The 24,645-nt window shown below is 36.2% G+C and overlaps 1 pseudogene; it reads left to right on the top strand.

Annotated features, from left to right (window-relative positions):
- The first annotated feature begins 17,677 nt into the window (after positions 1-17,677).
- LOC111816466 lies at positions 17,678-17,761 on the top strand (annotated as a pseudogene).
- Positions 17,762-24,645: the final 6,884 nt, after the last annotated feature.

Raw genomic sequence — 24,645 nt, forward strand, 5'->3', positions numbered from 1 at the left:
AGACGCCTTCATGAAAAAGTAGCACAAAATACAAAGAGGTGGACCTTTGTTTCTATTCACAAAGGATACTGTCTTACTTTACACAAGAGGAGGAATAAGAAATTTCAAACAAAAGACTACAGGCAGGGCAGACTATGAATTCTGAGAAGAAAAAGATATGGTGATCCCTGCTGGCATCCCTATAGCACTGGGACTGCTAGACAAAGCGTACCAATACCCTGAGTTGAGAACAGAAATTAAAGTTCAAGTGCTTGAGATGAACAGAAGTTGTGGGATAAAATTATATAGCAGAGAACAGCACAAGTAAAAAGCTCCAAAAACTTTCGTAGGGTCCCTTTGGGCTTGAGGCTGATTGTTAGTCTGTGTGCCCACAGTGAAATTCCACAATGGCAAGCAAAGAACCACTGCCAGGAACAGAACAATTTTCAGATAACTGTAAGCTGAAAAGTTCTCACAGTTCATTTAAGACTAGAAAGGTAAAGTTCCCATCAACCACAATGAAGAGCTCTTGTTTAAAACATACACATTGTGTCAACTTGGCTGAATCAGCTCGGGCACTGTGGGGGCCTCACCTTACAGGTGAGCAGGGCCCAGGAATTGAGAAAGGCTTCCTGCCGCCCCGCCCGCTTCCGCTTCCACTTCCGTGGAGAAGTCTCAGTCTTCAGAGGAGCTTGATCTCGGCAGTCTGCAGTCAGCACAGAAGGAAGAGAGAGACTTGATGATCACCGCAACTGCTGCTCCTCCTCTGCTCGTCATTGTTTTCTACTGCATGAACTGCTATTGTTTGCCTTGGAGCCAGCGGAGTATGGACTGAACCCTTCAATAACTGTGAGCTAAATAAACCTTTCCTTCCTTCATTTTGAGTGTCGGGTATTTGTCCCAGCAACGAGTAAAAAGTAACTAAGACAAGCATTCAGTAAAGATCCTAAATGGGAATGCTTAGTATTAACGCTAAACTAGCCCTAGAATAAAGGCCACTCAAGGTCAACCCTGTAAAAAATTTAAAGAACCCTCCCAAACCAAATAAATACCAAAAGAACTTAAGTACCTTCTACAACAAAAGTTCAACACTTTTTAAATGAACACAACAAAATCCATTTCTCAAAAATACATATTTCACAATTTTATATTAAAACTTAACAATTACAAGGGTTCTGGTTCTGCTGTGGCAAGGCTAGCTCCCTAAATGCTAATCTTACTCAGTGATTACAATTTTCAAAAACTTGACAGAACATAAAACAAAAAACTATGTCGATTATGAAAAGGGAACAAAAGTAGGCTAATTGTCTTCAGGGAAATGCAAATAAAAACCACAATGAGATATTTACATCACATCTATTAGGAAGGTTACTATCTGAAAATAAATGTTGACCTGAACATGAAGAAACTGGGATCTCTGTGTAGTATGATGGAAACGTAAACACTTGGTATGGAAAATAAGACAATGCCTCTTCAAAATACCAAAAATGATAAAATTATCAGATGAGCAAGCAATTCCACTCCTAGTTAGGTAATTAAAAAACTGACCAAAGATCAATCACCAAAATTTCACAAAGCAAATACAGTGAAAGAGTTAACATTAAAATTGAAAATTATTCAAATATTCAAAAGATGGAAAAGATCCCAGCATGCCATGCCAGCCCCACCTGCAAGGTGCACTGAGAAGGCAACTAAGACTGGGCGTGGTGGCATGCACCTGTAACCCCAGCACTTGGGAGGCTGAAAACAGGAGAATCACTATGAGTCCGATTCAGTAGTGACACCATGTAGACCCTGTCCTAAACGCAGGGGAAAAAAAATATGGAAGAGAACTGAAAAACAAAGCTAAAGAGGTAAACTGAAAACACATAATATAATAAACCTCAATCCAATACTCTGTATCAGGGACTGCATTAAATGTATAGCTATAGATCACTGCATTAAAGCAAGAACTAGGTTTGTACTGTTGAAAATCTACATTAAATATAAATATATAGATACATTAAAAATAAAAGGAGATAAAAATGTACACTGCTAATCTCAAAAATAGCAAGGACTGGCGAGATAGCTCAGCTGATAAAGCGCCTGCTTTGGCAAACGCAAGGATCAGCGTTTGATCCCTGGTTCCACATGCTGCCTGGCCCTGCCCCTGGGACGCTCTGAGCCAGGGACACAGTCCGAGCATGGTGGCAAAGAAAACCACTAAAACACCACAATCCAAATGTTGAAAACCAGTGGAAAGGCAAAGAAAATGTTAAATGCATCCCCCTAAAACAGAAACACTATGAAAACCAACATAAAGCAATCATATTTCTTGTCAGAAACTATACAATCTAGTAAACAAAAGAAGCATATTGTTAATGTTTTTTTTTTCAAAATCAGTAAAAATTTTTGAATAAAGTCAAACTTTATCAAGTAAAAATAAATAAATAAATAAAAGTCGGACATACTTTGGTGGACAAAAAATAAAACTCACCCTATAAAACAGGACCTCAGAAGCCAAGCATGGCAGCACATGCCTATAATCCCAATACTCTGGGAAACAGAAGTAGCAAGATTGCAGTTTGACCCCATTCTGAGTAACTTAGTGAGACTCTGCCTAAAATATTCAAGTAGAGGGCTGGGGATGTAGCTCAGTGTAAAGGCCCTGGGTTTAATCCCTGTACAGCACGCACACACACACACACACACACACACACACACACACCCCAAACTAAAAAGCTACTACAGGAAAAAAAAAATCAAATTAACAAATGATGATCTGAATAAGCATTTCTAAAGAGAAAAAATACAAATGGCCAGTAAATACTTATATGAAAAAGTATCCAATATCATTAGCCACCAGGAAAATATAAGTCAAAACAATGAGATATCCTCTCACTGCATTTAACATGGTTATTAACAAAAATACAAATGATCCTAAGTGCTGGCAAGGATGTTAAAAAAAAAAAAACTCTCATATACTGTTGTGAGAATGTAAATTAATGCACCACCCATTAGGGAGAAGAGTACGGAAGGTGTCATGGTTTGTGTCTAGCTGTCCCTTCAAAGCCTCATGCAGTCATTGGGTTGAGCTTCTAGAGTTTGTGATTAATTTATGATCCAATGCTGGGATTATGGCTATGAGTGTTACACTCACCCTGAGGTGGATAGTCTGAATGCAATATAAGGAAGGGTAAGAGGCTTGCTCAGCACTGTTCCTCCACTGCTGCTCCTCCCTTTTTGCTCTTGCTGTTTTGCTGTTTTCTGCTACCATGAACTTCTGCCTTCTGCCATGTGCCACCCTTCCTTAGAGCCAGCCAAGTGTGCATTGAAACCTCCCCAAACTGTGAGCTAAGTAAACCTTTCCTTCCTTAATTTGGGTGTCAGACATTTTGCTCCAGCAATGAGAGAAAAGTAACCAAGGCAGGTCTTCAAGAAACTAAAAATAGGGTTGGCCAAATAGCTCACCGGATTAAAATGCCTGCAAGCTGGCACGGGGATGGGGGTTCAATCTCGGGCCTGCTGTGCCAGCTCCGCCCCCAGGGTGCACTGAAATGACAATTGAGACTGGGCGGGGCATTGCATGCCTGTAATCCCAGCTCGCAGGAGCATATAAACAGGCAGATCACTACCAGTCCAATCTAGTAGTGAGACCCTAAGCACCCTGTAGACCCTTCCCTAAAAAATACCAAAAAAAAGTTCAATCCCCAGTACCAGAAAAAAAAATTCAATTCAGTGTCTGTGCATATATTTGGGGGCCAGGGAAATACCTCTGTGGAATAAGCGCTTCACTGGCAAGCACAAGGGCCTGAGTTCAATCCCCAGTCCCGCAAAAAAAAAAAAAAGAAACTACAAATAAAGTTACCATGTGATGCAGCTATATGCTAGCCAAAGGAAATTAAATCAGCACATAAAAGGGATACCTAAACTTCAATATTTATTATAGCACTGTTAACATAGCCACAATATGAAGTCAGCCTAGTTGTCACCAGATGCATGAGAAGAGAGAGAAAGTGTGGTCCATAAACACAATGAATTATTCTTTAGTCATAGAGAATGAAGTCCTTCCCACTGTAGTAAAATGGATGGAACTAGAGCACTAAGTGAAATAACCTAACCAAAAAAAGATACCACAAGTATTATTTGCAGATAAAAATAACAAAATTTAATCTGAGTGCAAAATAGTGACTACTAGAAGCTAGGAAGGCATATACAAGGTTGGAATGACAGGCCCCAAAACACACAAAGACTAAATTCTATGTCCCACTCCAGTGAGATGACTTGGTTCATAAAAACCTATGGTACATTCTGACAGAAACTCAAAGGCTCCAAACACAATGAAATAATGAAAGGACAAATGCTAATTACCCTAATTTGGTCACTGAACAGTTTATTCATGGTGAAGTGTCTCATTGTACCTTATAATAAATATATACAATTAATATATTTTAATTTTTAAAAAGCATAAAAAGGAAATAATGGTGAATAAAATAGAAAGTGGGTAAACAGTATAAAACTCAGCACTCTAGGAGGCTGAGACAGGTGTACTGCAACTTAATGACTGGGACTTATGACTTAATGAGACACTGTCTCTAAATTAGAAATAAATATGGTTAGATTTCTAAATTTCTTTGTAAAAATGTTAATGCTTATTTTTTCTTTTATAAAATTATTTTTCCTTCATATTCTGTAAGGACATAAAGTTCAACATATCAACATATGATGGAAAATACCTGTTCCATGATATGCCAAAGATGTTTGATATTTAGACAGACAGGGTAAACCAAACTGCATATATTGCAGGTTAATAATAAGCTTATCTTCTGGAGGGTTAACAACCTAAGTTTAGCAGGTCAAAATTGAAGAAAAGGAAGGACTGCAAGGTCAACCAACATTTTGGCCCTAGCCTTTCAAGGTCAGTGAAGACTCGGGCATAGGAGAACCTATACTGTAACAACATGTAATTCAGTTGTGCTCCAAATTTTCTGATCAAGAAGATTATGGAGCCACAGAGGAATGTGATAGATGATGTAGAGTGTGCCTGGGGAGAGTCACATGGACAGAAAAAAACATTCTCTCAGGCTTTCACAGAGAGCAAATTGGTCAAGCAATAGCCGTGACTCATCCTCATGGCTGACACTGATAAAGGATCTACAAAGTGCGGGACAGGGCTACAGGATAAATCCTGAGAGTACTTAATTGACCTTATCAGTTGCAAAAGTTATATTTCTTGTTATATAAGGCCTTGCTATATTTTGGTCTTAACCATCCAGCAGAAAAGTATAAAAACAAGGTATACAAAGTAAAGCCATATTAATATGATGAGCTGTAAAAGGCTCCAGTCAATAACTTCTGAGGATAACCCACTAATATTATAGACTGCTAGACAGTGTTAGATTGTTTAGCTGAATTCAAACACCTATAGTATTTAGATGCCAATAGAATATCCACCTCTGACAGGACAAAATAAAAAAAGAAAAAAAAAAGGTATACAAAGGAAAGATCACTTTGTATTTATATATACAAAATAGGATAAATATACAGCTACTTTCGCTCAATTCAATGAGAAGAAAGAGGTGTACTAATAGTGTTTGGACAGGAAATCCTGTCTGCTTCTTGTACTATGGATAACCACTAAGAAGATAACAACATATTGATTATCGAAAATGTCTTATTAATCAGCTTTGAAAAAAAGTACAAATTCTCTATAATTGTAATTGTTATGTATATCTAAAATATACCAATAAAATCTAATATAAAACAAAAAAATTAGAAATAAAAATGAGGTTGGGTATACTGCTCAGTGCAAAAATCTTTTTTTTTTTTTTCTATGTATCTGGTACAAGGTCTCACTACACAACTGTAGTGATCCTCCTGCTTTCAGCCTCCCCAGCGCTGAGATTACAGGTGTGTGCCACCACACCCAGTCTCAGTCACCCACTCAAAGCACCCAGAGGTGGGGCTGGTGCAGCATGTGGTATAGGAATCAAACCCTGGTCCCTGCACTTGCCCAAGCAGGCACTTAGTCTGCTGAACTGTCTCGCTGGTCCTCAATGTAAAAATCTTGTGCTTAAAGTGCAGCACCAATTAATAGGTAGGTAGGTAGGTAGGTAGGTAGGTAGGTAGGTAGGTAGGATAGGTAGGTAGGCAGGTAGGCAGGCAGGCAGGCAGATACACAGATACATAGATACATATATAGATCAAGCCAAAAAATGAATTTTGTCAGATAAATAAAACTGATAAATCATCAAGCAGACTGACAAAGAGAGAGACCTTCAAAACTGTTTCAGAAAGTGGCCAGAGGATAGGATAAGTGTTGTTGAAACAAGGGGGAGGATTTTGAGGCAGAGTAATGGCAAAGTCTCTTTTACTATAATAATTTTTTAATATAGAAGTTCAATGCGGGGAGCTGGGGAGATGGCTCAGTAGAATAAGCGCTTTCCTGGCAAGCGTGAGGGCCTGAGTTCAGTACTCAGTTCCAAAAAGAAAAGAAAAGTTCAATGCCAGGCATTGCATTCCTACAATCCTAGAATTGTGGAGACTGAGGCATGAGAATCACCAGGACTTCAAGACCTGCCTATGGTACTTCATTCAAGGCCAGCCTGAATGACCTGACAAGACCATCTCAAAAACAAAACAAAACAAAAAAATTGTACACAGTATTTTGATCACCTTTTGTACGTTTAGAATATTAACAAACCAAAAGTATATGGCCATCTCTACAGATTCAGAAAAAGTGCCTGACAAAATTCATCACCCATTCATGCATTTTTAAAAATCTCAGTAAACTAGGAGAAAACTTCATGTGACTATTAAAAAATATATGAAAAGTGTATAGCAAATAATTTTACTTCATAATGAAATTCTGGTTGCTTTTCTCCTAAGATTAGGAAGACTTCTGTTATAACTACTTTTACTAATACTAAGATCCTTGCATATATAAGACAAAAAAGAAGCAAAAAAATATATAGACCATTTTAAAAAGTGAAAACATGGTTTTTACCATTGTAATAACCATACATAAAAAAGTTATCTTAAAAACAAATTGAACAGGGGCTGATGAGATAGCTCAGCAGTCTAAAGCACCTGCTCAGGCAGAGCACAGTGGCCAAGTGTTCAATCCCTGGGGTGCCATGCCGGCCCCACCACCATGGTGTATGCCTGTGATCTCAGCACTTGGGAGGCTAAAAACAGGAAAATCACTATGAGTCCTATCTACGTAGTGAGACCCTGTATCCCCTGTACTAAATGAAAAAGAAAAAAAAGATTAAGTTATACTACATATATGTACCAATTCCCCAAGATTAATGGTATTATTATGTACTGCAAACATATTCTAATAAAAAGATATACTTCTACACTGCATTTAACCAACTCACACAATGAAGGTACAGAACCAGAACCACATTGTTTAATAAATGCATCCTACAACACCCAAACTGGTAATACCTGGTGAACAGAAGAGAAAAATGTTGGAAAAGTCACATAGAGCCCAATGAAAATGTGTCAAATCTCAAAGATTCAGAGCACTAGTCAAATCAGTTTATTTTATTTTTTTACTGTTTTACTGACATGTTTGTATTATACAATAATTAATTCATTATGGGGATGGGTAAATATACATAATGTATCTTAAATATTTTTACTCCCTTTCCCTACTCTCTCCCCAACATCACTCCATCTCAAGAACCCCTATTTACCAAAGATCTATCTATTTCCTATTGTCTATCTTTTCTTTTGCTCTTTAAATTATTTATACTTTGGGCTTCTTGGGTAAAAGAAATTAAGCCATACATAAACTTAAATGATTTCAGATACATCCATTTCTCTACAAAGGACTTGAGTTTATCCTTCTTTTTGTCAAATTAATACTCCATTCTAAATAAATATATTTTATTTATCCATTAATGGATACATAGATAACTTCCATAATTTAACTATTTGCAAGGTCCTGAGTTTGACTCCCGGTACCAAAAAAAATTATCATCATAATTCAACTATTAATCCCATTGATAATTTTTTAAATTATCAACTAATGGTGCTAAAAGTAATGTCAGAGGACTTCTATCCCTAACTCAAAAGCTCTCTTACTACCAAACCTTGTCATTATGTGAGGTATGATCGAAACAATGCATGTTTAAATGGTTAAATATATGTATACATATATACAATAAAAGACCCAGTATCATTAATCCCCTTCAAAATACTCCCCTTGCTTAAAACACAACTATCCTATCATTCTTGGTATTTTTGGAAGCCACTCTGGTGGCATTCTTTCACAAGTATCTTTATTTGTACTATTCTGGCTGTCTTGATGTGATGAATCTTTGCAAAATATTTACCTTTTAAAGTCCTCTTTACTCTGAAAAAGAACAAGAAGTCATTTGTTCCAGATCTATTGAAAAGTGAATGATGACACACCAAAATGTTTTTGTGAGTCTGCCTTTCCATTGGATGATAACTGACAGCAGCATTCACTATTTTATCACACCTTGCAAAGATAAGGAAAATGCACTTCTAGAACTGCTTTAGACAGTACCAAGAATTACGGGATAGGCGTATTCAAAGTGAGAATATTTTTTAGAAGGATTAATGACAATGTGTCTTGCACCATAAGAAACTTTTTTTTTTTTTTCCAGAACCAGGAGAAGCGCTTATTCCACTGAGCCAACTCCTCTGCCCTTTCTTCAATTTTTTTTAAGACAGGGTTTGCTATGTAAGCTTAGAATGGCCTCAAATTTGTGGCAATGCTTCTGCCTCTGCTTTCCAAGAGATGGGATTACAGGCATGCACCATCACACCCTGAAGATTTAAATTTAAACATTTACCATATATGTTGATCATACATCATAAACACAGTGAAGTTTTTTGGAAATGAAGAATCATTAAATGGGGTCTTGAACAATAAGCACAAGGTTCACCTTGTTTTCAAGTTCTTCATTGCCAGACTTGTGTATTTTGGTTATGGAAAAATACACCAAGTATTATCCACACATTGTAGGTGCATCCTCACATTACACCAGTCCAACATCATCTTGAGTAAACCAGGAAAGCCTTCTTCTTTTTTTTTTTTTTTTGGCAGAACCGGGGATTGAACTCAGGTCCTTGCACTTGCCAGGGAAGTACTTATTCCACTGAGCTATCTCCCCAGCCCCAAGCCTTCCCTTTCAAGTCATTAACTATATTTTCAAAAGCTCTTTTCCATGAAGGGTAACATACTCAGATTCCAAGGACTAAGATATGGACATTTAAAGAAGACACACAAGTTGATAGTTCAACTGCAAAGTAACATTCCATATTCCTTTAAAAGCAGTAATTTGGAGCTGGCCAAATAGTTCAGCAGATTAAAACGCCTGCAAGCAGGCGCAGGGGTGGGGGGGTAGATCTCCCGGCCTGCCATGCCGGCCCTACCCCTCGGGGTGCACTGAGACTGGGATTGAAACTGAGCACAGTGGTGCCTGCCTGTAATTCCAGCACTTGGGAGGCTGTAAACAGGAGAATCACTACGAGTCCAATCTAATAGTGAGAGCCTGAACACCCTGTAGACCCTTCTCTAAAAAAATACAAAAAAAAAAAGAATTACTCAGAAATCTTTAACTGTTTTCAGTGGTCATAAGTTGGTAGTATTGTTGATACTGTTACCATACAGTTTTTTGAGTAGATTGTGGAGAAACACAAATTAGTAATTAGACTCCTGAGATAAGTCATAGGGATTTTTCAGCATGAGAGAAAAGGAACACAATTTTTTTTTTTTTTTTTTAGGGAACACAAATTTAAAATCAAGATAAACAAAAAAACTTCTAAGGGTTCAATCCCCAGTGTGCTGTGCCAGCCCTGCCCCTGGGGCATGCTGAGACAGGGACTGAGATTGGGTATGGTGATGCATGACTGTCATCCCAGCACTTGAGAGGCTGAAAACAGGAGGATCACTACAAGTCAGATCTATGTAATAAGACCCTGTAGACCCTGTACTAAATATAATAAAAAAATTAAAAATTAAAAAAACTTCTAAAGTCCTGCATCAGAATCAGAAGTATTAGTGCAAAAACACAAAACATGGGCTGGTGAGATGGCTCAGTGGTCTAAAGCACCTACTTAGAACAAGCTAAGCCAAGTGAAAGCACAGGGACCGCGGTTCAATCCCCAGCACCACATGCCAGCTAGCCTCGCCCCCTGGTGGGCTGAACCGGCCACACACACACACACACACACACACAAAATAAATAAATAAATTTTTAAAAAAAGAATTAAAAAAAAGTCATTAAAGATTTCTATAAAAAAAAAAACATTTTAGTTAGTAACCTTACTGCATTTTTTATGTGAGTGAACACATGAGTGCACATGTGTGTCCACAAGAGCTATGAACACAGTTCAGTGGTACAGCACTTGCCTAGTATGTGGGAGGCTCCAGCACCACATACAATCTGGCACAGTTCCTTAAAGGAACAGTCTAGTGGCAATGATCATCTTTAGCATCCATGGTTTCTAATCTCCAATGAAGTAGAGTTCATTATAGAACATGAATAAGTGAAATATGAACCCCTTTGAATCCAATATGATGCAAAAAAAATCTTGTTATACAAGAAAAAAAAGAAAGCAATTAGAGACTAATGAAAGCCCTTTCAAAAGAAGTCAAGACTTACACTAAACAGGCCATCATGGGCCAAAGATGGAACACTCTGATAATAACTACAATGGATTAAACACATCAAATATGTTTAAATACATAAGTTTATAAAGATAAATGAAAATACCTCACTGATTAACTTTACAAAATATTGGGGAACTCAGTATTTTGAAAACTGGAAAATAAAAAGATTAATTTACCTTGTAACCAGAAAAAGACAATAACTTTTGTAAGTATTCTAGATAATAAATGAAATAATTGACTTTTTAAAATATTTAATTTTTTTATTTTTAATTTTATTGAGAAAGAAATAGCAATGAGACAGTTTCCAAACAGGTTAGTAGGACAGTTACAATAATACATTGAATATTATTGTCTTTGAAAGGTCTAAGGAAGTAATAGTTTGTAACCATCCTGACTGGGACAAAAATTGACACTCCTTTTAGATGACAAAGAGAGGCAATCAGCTATAACAGAGGTCTACAATATCACCTAGAAAGTAGTGCTGCCACAAAAATCTAACAGGATTCTGATAAAACTCCAACACCTGATGATGGGTTAAATAGGAGCTTGTTACAATATTCTTACATAATGTTTGGATTTTTAATTTAAAAATCTAAATTTTAATATTTTTAAAAGGAAGAAGTAAAAACTACTTCATACTCCATTAGTATGAAGCTCTTTTCTTTTAACCTTTTGAAAATGTTTACATTTTTTATCATATGAAAGGTTTCCTGAAAAGTCTTCAAAATAATCAGTGCCACACAGAATCAAACAGAACACCCATCCTATACACAGTACAAGAGCAGCTGCCCTGTCTGCCAGAAAATCACAAGTTCAAATACGTTTTTTGTTTTCACTCTATCACTATGATCCTCATACTGCATCTATCTTCAAGGATAAAAAAAAGAAAAATGTGTATTTCAGTGGAAAAACAAAGAATTAGAATTGACTATGGTGAAAGATATATCAGAGCAAATATAGAAGAACATATAAAAAATTATTTCCAATTTCTAATGCTTTCCTACTGATAACTCAAATAAATATGAATGAGGGTATCTAGCTCTTCTGATACAATGTCTGGACAAAAGTCGTCCTTCTATCCTTCAGTTTCTGTGGTGCTGCTTTAATTTTTCAAAAAGGATAAAATGGTTTAACAGAAAAGGAATGAAATAATGATGAACTCTCTCGAGTTTCTTAAATACATAAGAGGTAGGCAGCTAAGATGCAATGAAAAGATATGAGTGGGAAGTTTGTGACCCATGAAGTTGATACTGCTGGAAGCTTGAATGAAAAGTTGAAAGGCTTTATGAGTAGGCCAGACTAGATAGATAGAGGCAATTAGAATCATTCATTGCTGCCAAGGCATCAAGCCAACATGAATTATAACCCAAACTGAATGAAGCAGAATAGAAAATAGAAAAGCCTTTAATGAAAATGTTGGAGAACTCACAAGGGATGGGGAAAGTGCCAAATAACTGGAAGATGGCTAAGTAAACTAAAAGGTCTATTCTCCCACCAATGCATAAGGGATTTACAAGTTTAACTCTCAGTGCTGTTAATAGGAATTCTATGTGTGATCCAAGAGTGTATTCATGGAGAAAATGCATCTATTAGTGTCTCGATTGGCCTCTCTTGAGCCAACACTGGCAAATGCTCCAAACTGTGTGGTAGTTTGGTGACAGGGAATAACAGGGGCTAGAATGAAAACCACCAATTTAGCTCTATCTTGTAATCCTCTGATAGTACAAGCTCCCTCATCAGCAATGAGTAATATATATTCTATGCAACCTTTCATAACATTTGGGAACACTTAGAAATCAATTTCCAGAAAATTAAAGTAAAAGAGAAAATCAGAGGTTATTCAGTTGGAAAAGGTTGTCTTTGGAACTAGAATCACAGTTTTAATCATGTTCTACTTGAAAAGAATCTTACTAACTTATTTAATAACAGCCACCATAATGCCTAACATACTTAGACATTGTATCAGATGCTTTATTAAGATTGTACTTAATTATGACAACTAGCTTATGAAGTAAGTGGTAATATCTCTATTTCAGATATAAAGAAGTAAAATTAGGGGCCGGGGAGATGGCTCAGTAGAATAAGCACTTCCCTGGCAAGCGCAAGGGCCTGAGTTCAATCCCTGGTTCCACCAAAAAAATAAAAAATAAAAATAAAGAAGTAAAATTAAAATTTTAAGATATTTGTCCCACATCACCTACCTTGAAAGTGACAAATTCAATTCCAGGTCTGCCTGGCGCCAAATCCTGCAGTCAGTCTTGGACATCTCCCTAACTGCTATGTAACAGCAACCTGAGTCTTCCACTAGATCATTTTGATTTAATATAATTCTAAATCCAATGTATATTTTCAAAAGCATTGAATATCTCACATATTATACTTATTTGTCAGACACAAAAAATACATTTTAACAGTATCTCTCCAAAAAAGAAAAATAATATGCTTGCAAGATGATTAAATAATTTTATCCAACAGTCAAAATTTGAGTCTATTATTGTATATGCCAGGCTCTATATTGGACTCAATATGAAGACACATAGACCCCCTGCTTTCAAGATCAGCATCTAGTTGGAGAAAGAGACATAAGCAGCTTGTTAAAATATAATCTGCACAAGTTTTCAGGATAAATCCTGAGGGGACTTGACTGACCTTATCAGATAAAAAAGTTACATTTCTTGTTATATAGGTCTTGTTTTATCTTGGTCTTAACCATCCAGCAGAAAGGTATAAAAATGAGGTATAAGGGATGAAATCATGTTGGTATGCTGGGCTGTAAAGGGCTCGGGTCAACAACTTCTGACACTGCCAGTCCTGCAGATGACCCACTACTATTATAGACTACTGGACTATATTGGAATATTTTGCTGAATTCACGCACCTACAAAATTTAAATGACAATGGAATACCCTTCTCTGACAAAACTAAACAAAAAAAAGGGGGATACAAATGAATGACCATTTTGTATTTGTCTATTCAAAATAGTTAGGATAGATATACAGCTACATTCTCTTAATTCAGTGAATAAGATTTGTCCTAATAGTGTTTGTGGACAGGATGTCATGTCTGCATCTTGTACAATGAATAACCACTGAGACAACAATGTGCAATGTATTTATTATTTTTTTTAAGATTTTTTTATTTTTTATTTATTTGTGTGTGTGTGTGTGTGTGTGTGTGGCCAGCTCAGCCCACCAGGGGGCGGGGCTGGCTGGCATGTGGTGCTGGGGGATCGAACCGCGGTCCCTGTGCTTTGCTAAGCTTGTTCTAAGTAGGTGCGTTAGACCACTGAGCCATCTCACCAGCCCAATGTATTTATTATTGAAACTGTCCTACTGATCGGTTTTGAAATTATCTCATTGTTATTTGTTTCTCAATAAAATTATTTTAAAAAATAAAATAAAATACAATCTTCTACTTAACACAGAAAAGGTAGTACAAAGCACTGTGGAGGCACATTATATTTGTAACTGCTAGTTTCTTTTTTTTATTGTGTGTGTGTGTGTGTGTGTGTGTGTGGCCAGCTCAGCCCACCCGGGGGCGTGGCTGGCTGGCATGTGGTGCTGGGGTATTGAACCGTGGTCCCTGTGCTTTTCCATGCTTGTTCCAAATAGGTGCTTTAGACCACTGAGCCATCTCTCCAGCCCCCGCTAGTTTCTTAATATTATTAGCAATTTTTATTGTTTTAATGCCTTACATTTATAACACATATTTTAAAACTTGAATAAAGTTTTACTGAAGGCTCAGTATTTCATTTAAGGGCTGGCCAGATAGCTCAGCAGATTAAAGAGTCTGCTTAGGCAGACTCAGGAACCAGGGTTTTATCCCCAGCTTGCCCTGCCGGCCTCATCCCTGGGGCACACTGAGATGGCAACTGAGACTGGGCATGGTGGTGCATGCCTGTAATCTCAGCACTTGAGAGGCTGAAAACAAAGAGGATCACTATGAGTCACAGCTGCCTAGTGAGACCCTGTAGGCCGTGTACTAAATATATTTTTAATTTTTTTTCATTTATACCAGGATTTTCCTCCCTCAGATCCCTATATAGTATGTTCAGGTTAAGCATCATTATACTCAAATTGTTGGTGGAGAAATAGTGGTTGAACAAAATTCAATAATTTACACTCCCCAGAAGTGATTTCCAGTGCCACATTTTATTTCTCCCAATGTAAATTTATTTTTCCTATAAAAGTCCTACTTAATTCAAAGTAATACTGGCTTTAAAGATTCTTGAAATTAGCTTCACTCTTCAGAAGCCAGTTTGAACAGGTTGCATCAAATAGTCTGAACAACTTTAGTGCAACCAAATAGCAAAACAATTTCTGAACTCATAGATACTGGATACTGCTTTTATTGAGTTAATTAAAAGTATTTGATCCACTTTGGTGCAACTCAATGTAGATCTTTAAGAAAATAGATAAATCTATTTAAGTTTCAGATAACATTTAATCTAAATGTCAGAGTTTATAACTGGATTTAATCATACTAGCTGTTACTTATTGACCTACCCCAAAAAAGGGGAGTTGTTTTTATTTTCTTCTAAGAAGGTACTTAAATAATACATAAAATGTCAAAAACAGCATTGATTTTCATTACATTATATAGTGACATTTTCATGAATACTAAAGAGTACATTATTTAAAATGTAAGATGTTAAGAGAAAGACATTCTAAGACAGAAGACAAATAAATCTGACCTCTTATTTCCTAAATGCTAGCTACTTGAAGATAACATGATTGAAGCAAATTCTACTAACTTTTACACAGTTCCACAGTCTCTCTTCACTAGATTACCAGAAAGAAGCAGTACAGAAACCCTTACAAATACGCTAAAAAGACATGGTCACGGCCTATGAGTTTAGGGATACCAGAAAGGCTGAGATTCCAAAATATTTTCTCATGCTGTTACGTGACATTTGAGGAAAGTATCTGTTTGCTTTACTTCAGAAACAATGCCTAGTCATTATCTTGGGATTCTTCTTAAAAATACTAATGCCCTAGCTTGTCCTTCAGAAATTTTTATGTTAGCATGCACAGGTATTGTTTGTTACTGTTTTGTTTAAATCATGACAGGTGATTCTTTAAACCAGCAGTCCTGGTTTAAAAGTCCCTGGTAACCTACCAAGCAAATTTGAACAGATAAAAGAGACACAAAGTGGTTATGAGTTTACTCAGAAAGGCCTAGAGAGAGTCTAAAATAAACCCACAGTCTGGGGGATTCAGGACAGTTGGGATTAAGAGTTGCTATCAAGCTCTCAACTAAAAAGTAAACCAACAGCTGTTCAGAAAGACACTTATGATGGAAGGAGGGGAAGCAGTGCTGGTGGGGAAAAATGTGGAAGATCTAGTCTTATATTACTACCATGGACATTATTATGGTCTAAAGGCTCACATGAGGTAGTGGGTCTAAGGTAGCTGAAACTACAGTTTGTGACTGGTTCATGGTCCAAGGCTGGCATTAAAGGTGTGAGTGCCACCCCACCCATGGCAGGTATACTACATACAAAATAAGGTACAAAAAAAGGCTTTCTCTCCCCTCCTCTCTTATTGCTTTCGGTATCTTCCACCACAATGAATGGTTGCTGTTCTGCCACATGCCACACTGCCCTGGAGGCAGCCAATTATGGACTAAGACCTCTACAAACTGGGAGCTCAATAAACCTTTCCTACTTTAACTCAGCGTGTTGGGTCATTGGATGTTTTTGTCCCAGCAATGAAAAAAGTAACTAAGACAAACATAGAAATCAGTTTTGAAGATTTTGCTTCATAGACTCAATAGGATTTTGCACAACAAAGTATGACATAAACTATTAAAAAGAACTACTAATGCACCCAGAGTTGGTGATATACACCTAGAATCCCAGCACTTTGAAAGCTGAGACATAGAATCTGGAGTTCAAGGCCAGTATGGACTACACAGTAGGACCCTATCTTAAAAAAAAACTAATGTAGAAGTACACACTGACTTCCTTCTATAATCTTATTAAAAATTGGACCATAAGATAAAAGACAATAGTCTTGTAAATATACAAAAATATCCAAATATATCCAAATACATATTTAAAATTTTGGCTTTGGTTTTGGTTTTGTTTGTACATTGCAGGGATTGACTTGAAGACCTTGTGTATATTAGGTAAGTGCTCCACCACTAAGTTCTGCCCCTAGTTCCAAAATTTTTTTTTTTTTTGGCAGTACCAGGGATTGAACTCAGGCCCTTGTGCTAGTCAGGCAGGCTCTTATTCTACTGAGCTAGCTCCCCAGCCCTTAAAATAAACATTTTCTTCTCTTTTTTTGCAGAACTGAGGATTAAACTCAGGCCCTTGTGCTTGCCAGGGAAGTACTTATTCCACGGAGCCATCTCCCTGGCCCCAAACATTTTTAAACTATCGAGGAAAAAAAATCTTTCAATTTGCACATAAATATATTTAATTGAAATTATAAAAATAAGCCCCACAAGTTTAAAAAATCTATTATTTCTCTTTTTAGATTCCATCTATTTTCTTTTTCTCTTTTTTTCTCTCTTTTTTTTTTGGGAAGGTCCAACTACACAGTTTGGACTCACAGAGAGCCTTCTGTCTCTGCCTCCCCAGCACTAGGATTACAGGTGTGGGCTACCACACCCAGTGTCTGGGCTGGAATAGCATTCATACCAGGGATCAAACTTGGGTCCTTGCATTTGCCAGGCAGGTGCTATCTCCCCAGCACTTATTTTCTTTTTGTAGAAACTGCTCCTTTTTTATGAAAAAGATGTAACATTTTGAAATAGAAAGCACATAAAATTAGGGCCAGCCAAATAGCTCAGTGGATTAAAGCACCTGCTTCGGCAGATGTAGGGGCTAGGAGTTCAATCCCCAGGCCTTCTGTGCCAGCCCCACCCCCGGGGCACACTGAGAGCAATTGAGACTGGGTTTGGTGGCGCGCACCTGTAATCCCAGCACTTGGGAACCTATAAACAGGAGGATCACTACAAATCTGATCTAGGCAATGAGACCCTGTCTGTACACCCTGTCCTAAATACAAAAAAATAAATAAATAAATAAAGTTAATGTTCCACTTTAAACAAAACTTGATCCTTCAGTTCATGAGCGTGATGACTGGGTGTTAATGCCTCCCTCAAACCTTGTTATGATGCAGGCAAATTACCCATCTGACGTTAAAAAAAAAAAAAAACTTATCTCCCCCTCCAAAAAAAAAAAAACTTGCTCTTTACACTTAAATATCCAATGACCAGGCCTACAATATAGTGTATGTAAACATGTTTTTCATCTTCCATTTCAATAAGAAGATATTGAAAAAGGTGAGTTTTTTCAGAGGTTCTCACCATTACTGTTGTTCAAATAAAGGACTAAATGAGTCCCTGTAAATTTAACATACTTCTGATAATTCTAAAATTACTGTATTTTAAAATGTACAATGTCATTAGGAAAGTTTTTACATAATGTAAAATAACTATTTTGCCTATCGCTTTATTTGTTGTACAAAGGAAATTTTATGACAAAATTATCACTGAGGCAGTGATAATTCTGAACAAAATGTGAAGCCTCAGTTCATTATCTCTAAAAGATGCTTACATGGCTTAAACATTAATTTTGAAACAGAAGTACTTTGGAAACAATAAGCCATGAGAGACTAAACATATGAAGATTCAAGAACAATATATTGTCTTATAGTTGCATTTAGAAGAAATAATGGCTATTTATAACTTAAACACTTAATTTTTTGAAGAATGAAAAAGAATCCACTTGTTTTGCTTATACTTCACACTGCTAAATAAAACTAATGGCTCTCCTGCAGATTTAGCTTTTCCTAGAGCTATTAACTCCTACTTGATCCTATTTTTTATACTGATTTTATAGTAACAGTCCTGAGAGACAAGCTACGGTCTCACTTACCTTAAGTGCTTTGTACACTGCTTCTAATAGTATTACACTGAAACGATATTGCCTAAGTTCAAATCCTCACTCAACCACCATGTCCTTAGACATGTTGCTTAACATATCTGTGCTTCAGCTGCTTCAACTACTAAATGGAAATAGTAATCATACGGATTTCACATGGGCTTAATAGGCTTAAATTAGTTAATATGTTTAAGAAATCAGAATAGTGTCATGAAGGAAGCATTCAATAAGTATTAATGATTAACATCATAATAACGTTATTTCATATATTTCAAGGATCAGCTTGGGCCAGCAAGATAGCTTATCGGTCTAAAGCACCTGCTTAGGTAAGCTTAGGCAAATGTGCAAGGGCAACGGCTTGATACCTGGCACCACATGTAGCACCAGCCCCGCCCCCAGGGTGGGCAGATCCAGCCACAAGAAAAAAGAAAAAAAAATCAGCTGTTTTCCAGAGTTGCCATGGTATCTGAGAGATGGCTTTTACTTGTATTTTTTATCTGAATATTAGCTGACTTTTATGTAATTGATTTGAATTTCAAATCCATTTCATGACAAAGTAAACTAAGATGCAGTTTGGATGCATGATAGTTCAAATAGGCATTATCTTTTAAACAATTAAAATGCTGTATTCTAAGAGGCCATGTCTCTCTTCCCTCTCTTTTCAATCTCCTACCCCACTATTCCATGTGTTATGGAATCAAGCAGCACTGTCCTTTCAAGACTAAATAAAATTATGTGGAACTTTTCAAAATTTCAATATAGATTCCTTATCCTCATTACAAATTTAAGATGTACTGAGAAAAGCACCATCTCAGGCAAGGTAAGGTTGGGGTTAAATTCTTGCCCTAACATTTACTAGATATAATCATCAGAAAGTTTACATAAATTTGTGTGTTTCTATCTCTTTATCCAAAAATAAAGCTGCAGCACTTCTTACATGGTTGCTGCAGCAAGTAGATTATAAACTTTATAAAGATTCAAAAATAAATAAATAATAAAGATTCAGAAATAATGTAGCTCATCATAGCTGTAGATGAAGCTGTTCACAGACAATATTTCTCAGACTTATGTGATAATACCAATGAGATAGGCATTCTTTGATGAGACAAATGATAATAATAATTTTAGAAGTTTCAAATTGCTGTTCAAAAATTTTAAAGTACCTGATAATATGATTCATTTATAGAAACATTTTAAAGACAACTCTGTACTTTGATCTCTAAATATAATAAAACGTAGTTTTGAATTTTATTTTTACTTCAACTTAAAGACTTTGTGATTGAGGAACAAGTTTGTTCATGCCAACATTTGCAGTTTAAAAAAAATTGCAGCTTGCTTATAAAACCCCTTCAAGGGCCCGCCAAATGGGGGGGGTCAGGCATGCTGATACAGCAATTGATACTGGGCTTGGTGGTGTGCGCCTGTAATCCCAGCTCTTGGGAAGCTGGAAACAAGTGGATCACTATGAGTGCAGTCTAGTTGTGAGACCCTGAACACCCTGTAGACCCTTCCCTAAAAAAATACAAAAAAAAAACACATAAAACCGCTTCATAATAGATTGGATAATTAATATATGTGTAGAAGTAGCCCATGAAATTTACTCTATCTGAGAAGTATATTCTCAGATTATTACCAGCTAAAAAAGGGTAAATTAAAACAAAACTAGATAGGGAATTATCTATTTGCTTGTTTCTGTGTAAGTCCCTGGACTCTATTCCAGTGAGACCTATAAGCAAAAAGAATGACATTTTTAAAAAGGCAAAAAGCCAAAGTATCATAAATGCTGTTAAAAAATAAATAAACTGGGGCTGGAGAGATGGCTCAGTGGTCTAAGGCACCTACTTAGAACAAGCTTGGCAAAGCATCAGGGACCGTGGTTCAATCCCCCAGCACCACATGCCAGCCAGCCCCGCCCCCTGGTGGGCTGAGCTGGCCACACACACACACACCACACTCTCTCTCTCTCTCTCTCTCTCTCTCTCTCTCTCTCAAATAAATAAAAATTAAAAAAAATTTTAAATAAATAAATAAATTAATTAAATAAATGCAGTTACAGTATTTGATAAAAGCTATCCACTTGAGATTCACTGCAACGCACTGGAAACAATGATACTCCCATATTTAGATGCAAGCAATAACAAGCCAAACTCTCTGGAAAAGATGTGATACTGTTATACAACAAGACACACAACTGTATTTATTTTATAATCACTACCTATGTGCCCCATAGTGTTAGTAAGAAACGTGGTTTGATGTACACAATATAATGTTTGCAAGCTGCTCTGATTTTTCTACCCTAATTAGCAGGATGTCTGGTAAAAGTCAGCAAACAACACAATCCCTCAGTTTGGTACTAAAACTAAATTTTAACTCTCCATAATATTTTAAAACAAACAAACCAGGACATGAATTATTTTTCTGGATTCATTTTTTCAAAAATTTCCAAGATCTCTCTAGTCAATACATAAGATAGGGCACATATTGTTAAGGATAAGTTGTTAAAGTGAATATGAAATGTGCCTCTCAAAATATCATTTACACATTTACCAGATGGTAAAATAAACATGTAAATTGTTATCAAGTATACACCAAGTTTGTATTAAAATTTTACACACTGCAGGAAGGGTGTAAAAATTATCACATATTGTATTACTTGTTCACTTAATAGTTTATTAGCATTTCATAAATATTCTTTAAGAAAAATATTATTTAAGAACTAGAGATGTGGCTTGGTGGTAGGCCACTTGCCTGAAAGTGTAACACCCTAAGCTCAACCCCTAGTACCACAAAAAAAAAGAAAGAAAGAAAGAAAAATGTTTAAATAAAGGATTCACATGCTGCTGATCAGAACAACAGAATCTTTTTTTTTTTTTTTTTTTTTCTGGAACCAGGGATTGAACTCAGGCCCTTGTGCTTGCCAGGGAAGCGCTTATTCCACTGAGCCATCTCCCTGGCCCCAGAACAATAGAATCTATGACACTCAGAAAATGTAAAGTAGCTGGACATGGTGGTACAGGCCTGTAATCCCAGCACTGAGGTGGCTCAGGCAAGAGGATCACTGCATGTTCAAGGCCAGCCTGGGCTACCTAGTGACTTTAGAACCAGCCAGGCTACACAGCAACACCCTATCTCAAAAACAAAAACAAATAAAATAAAAAAGAGTAACCAATTTTCTCTTACTCATTAAGTGAAAAGTAATGTTAAAAATAAATTCTCAATCAAATCCAAGTATCTTTGTGAGGTATGACATTAAGAGAGCTGATTTGATGAACATGCACACTTTTATACTGATTATCCAGAACATTCTGTTATATAGACTCCTTTTTGTCATTCCTCTTTTAACAACTGCTGCAACAATTTAAAGTAATAAATGTAAGTCACAAAGAAGAATGAAACAAACCTAAATCTCTGTATTATTTCTATCTTTCCAATTCTGACTGGATTCATACTTCATAGATAAAGTTTTTGAACATCAACACGAGCACACAGTACCACTTTCAATCTCCTTTTGGGTTTAATCACAATTTTAATGTATTAGTGGCTTTAGTCACCTGCTATTTGTCATTGCTCTCCAGCTTTGAGACCAGATTTATCTACAGCATGATGATAAAAGTATGGTATTATTATAACAAATTACTTAAGGCAGAATTTCTGGAATAAACCACATTTAGGACTATCAAAAGTAACTTAACACATCTCATAACCACAATTATTTTAAAGAATTATAAAATTTAATGAGCTACCTTTTAACTTTTCATTCAGAATGACTATTTGTCTTAGGAAATCATAGAAATAAGAAACAGCCCAAAGCATGTAGCCAAAGTGTAAAATTTCCTTAAAGCATCAAATATTAAAAAAAAAAAAATTCATGGAAAAAGAAACATGCGGGCCAGCCAAATAGCTCAGCGGATTAAAGCACCTGCAAGCAGGAGCAGGGACTGGAGGTTTGATCCCCAGGTCTGCTGTGCTGGCCCCTTGCAGCTCAGTGAGACAGCAATTGAGACTGGGCGTGGTGGTGCACGCCTGTAATGCCAGCTCTTGGGAGTCGGATCACTATGAGTCCAATCTAGTAATGAGACCCTGAACACCTTACTCTCCTCCAACAGAAGAGTTTCACACTGATATGTCTTGTATTCTGCATATCAGTGCATTTTGAAAGAGGTGTTAAAATATATATTTAGTCTGAAGACCACTATGTTTGTTGAGAATTATAGCAAATTCATGATCATTCATTAGTGATTCTTTCTTCTGAATATATATTAAATATTAATTAGCCTCTGTTCCCTTTAGTTCATTTCCCACTTGAGAGTACTGTAAATTATGAAGTGACAGGAAAAAAATGGTATCTTAAAGTATAAGATGTCTTTAGTGTTATAATTGGACACTTTTGTATGTGGTGCTGAGGGTTAAACCTAGGGTCTTGCACATAGTAGGCAAGGGCTCTACCACTAAGCTATATTGTCAGCTTGGACTTTCAGTTTTTATTAAATCAAAATGTGTAAAAAACAAGTTACAATGAAATTATTTAAGGCAATGCAATGGTTTTCATCAAGAAAAAAAGAAAGAAAAGTAGCTTTAAAAAAAGTAGCTGTTAACTAAACTCTATTGTAGGCCTTTTGTATATGCAAAATTCTATCAGAATAATTGAATAAATACTTTCCATTCCTTCATCTTATGTAGGAGTCTCTTGGTTGAGTTGTGAAAAGAGATTTTTAAGTCCTATAGTAGATTATTGGCCAATAAAGTAATAAAAATTTTTATAATAATTTCTAATATGTGAAATGCTATTATATATGGGGGACAAATGTTCATTTTTATGATTAAAAAATCATAAACTTTGCCTTCAAAACTTTCAGCTTGTTTTAAATGAAAAAATATGTATTCCTCCTAAATCTTAAGAAAATTTAACAATCTAGAAAGATATGTCACATTATTCCTACATGTTTTCTCATATACCATCCCACCCTAAGATTACACATTCCCCAGCATTCTATGTTCCCTTAGTAGATAGATACCTTCCTATTTTAGATGCCAATTTCTAATTTTATCAATATGATCAAATTTTTAATTATGTCAAGACTGACATAGTTGGAACTAGCGAGAGGGTGGGGAAACAAATTTTCATATACTTATGGAGTAACTATAAATTGATACAGCCTACAGCCCAGAAATTCCACTTTCAGGAACTTGTCCTATAGATATCTAATACAAGTCTACACATATCAATGTACAATAAATTATTTTTTACAATAGCAAAAACCAATGAAGGACTAACACACATAAGTGAGGGGCTCATTGCATTAGGTGGTTTATTCATACAACTTAATGGTCATTCGTACATATGTAGAAAAAAAGAAAAAATGTTACAAAGATCAATATGTACTGAGTTAGAAATATAGCCTAAACTTGTATGTGGGAAATACAAGTTTCACAATGGTATAAATGGTTTCTTCTAATACGATTCATAGTAAAAGGATTATTTCAATTTGATCACAGGCTCAATTGTAATAACATAAAAAGTTCTAGTATATGCACCCAGGCTTTTTAATCTTAGCTTCCTTTTATATCCTACCTTCCACACTACTTCTAAACCATCAAAATTATTTAGCCAAACAAAGGGACACATACTTGTAATCCCAGGTACTCATTGGTCTGAGAAAGGAGGGCTGCAATTTCAAGACTCTTGTCTCAAAAGAATTTTTTTAAAAGCCAGGAATGTAGCTCAGTGTAGTAAAGCATTTGCCTAACATGTGGGAAGCTCCAGGTTTAATTCCAGTAGTATACATGCATACATACACATAAACATATTGCATCTATTTCTTAAATAGGGCTTTGTTTCCCTACCTACCTCCCAAATTCTTGCTTGTGACTTTTGTTTTTTATGTCTAGAATGCCTTTTCACTCCCTAGACATCTGTCTATCTGGCCTCAAAGAATAACACACCTATTATAGCTTCCATGATTCCCCATCAGGGTATATGCATAACCTCTACCATGCTCCAAAAGGTTTTCTCTTGTGCTTCTAAAACTCACTACTCACCATTTTAATCTTGTGGTATAATATTTTCGCAAACTGCAGAGGAAATGTATTTAATTCATCCTACAATCTCCATAGGGTCAGGGCTAGCCAAATAGCTCAG

Source organism: Octodon degus, unplaced genomic scaffold (assembly GCF_000260255.1).
Source record: "Octodon degus isolate 3935 unplaced genomic scaffold, OctDeg1.0 scaffold00032, whole genome shotgun sequence".
Lineage (NCBI taxonomy): Eukaryota > Metazoa > Chordata > Mammalia > Rodentia > Octodontidae > Octodon > Octodon degus.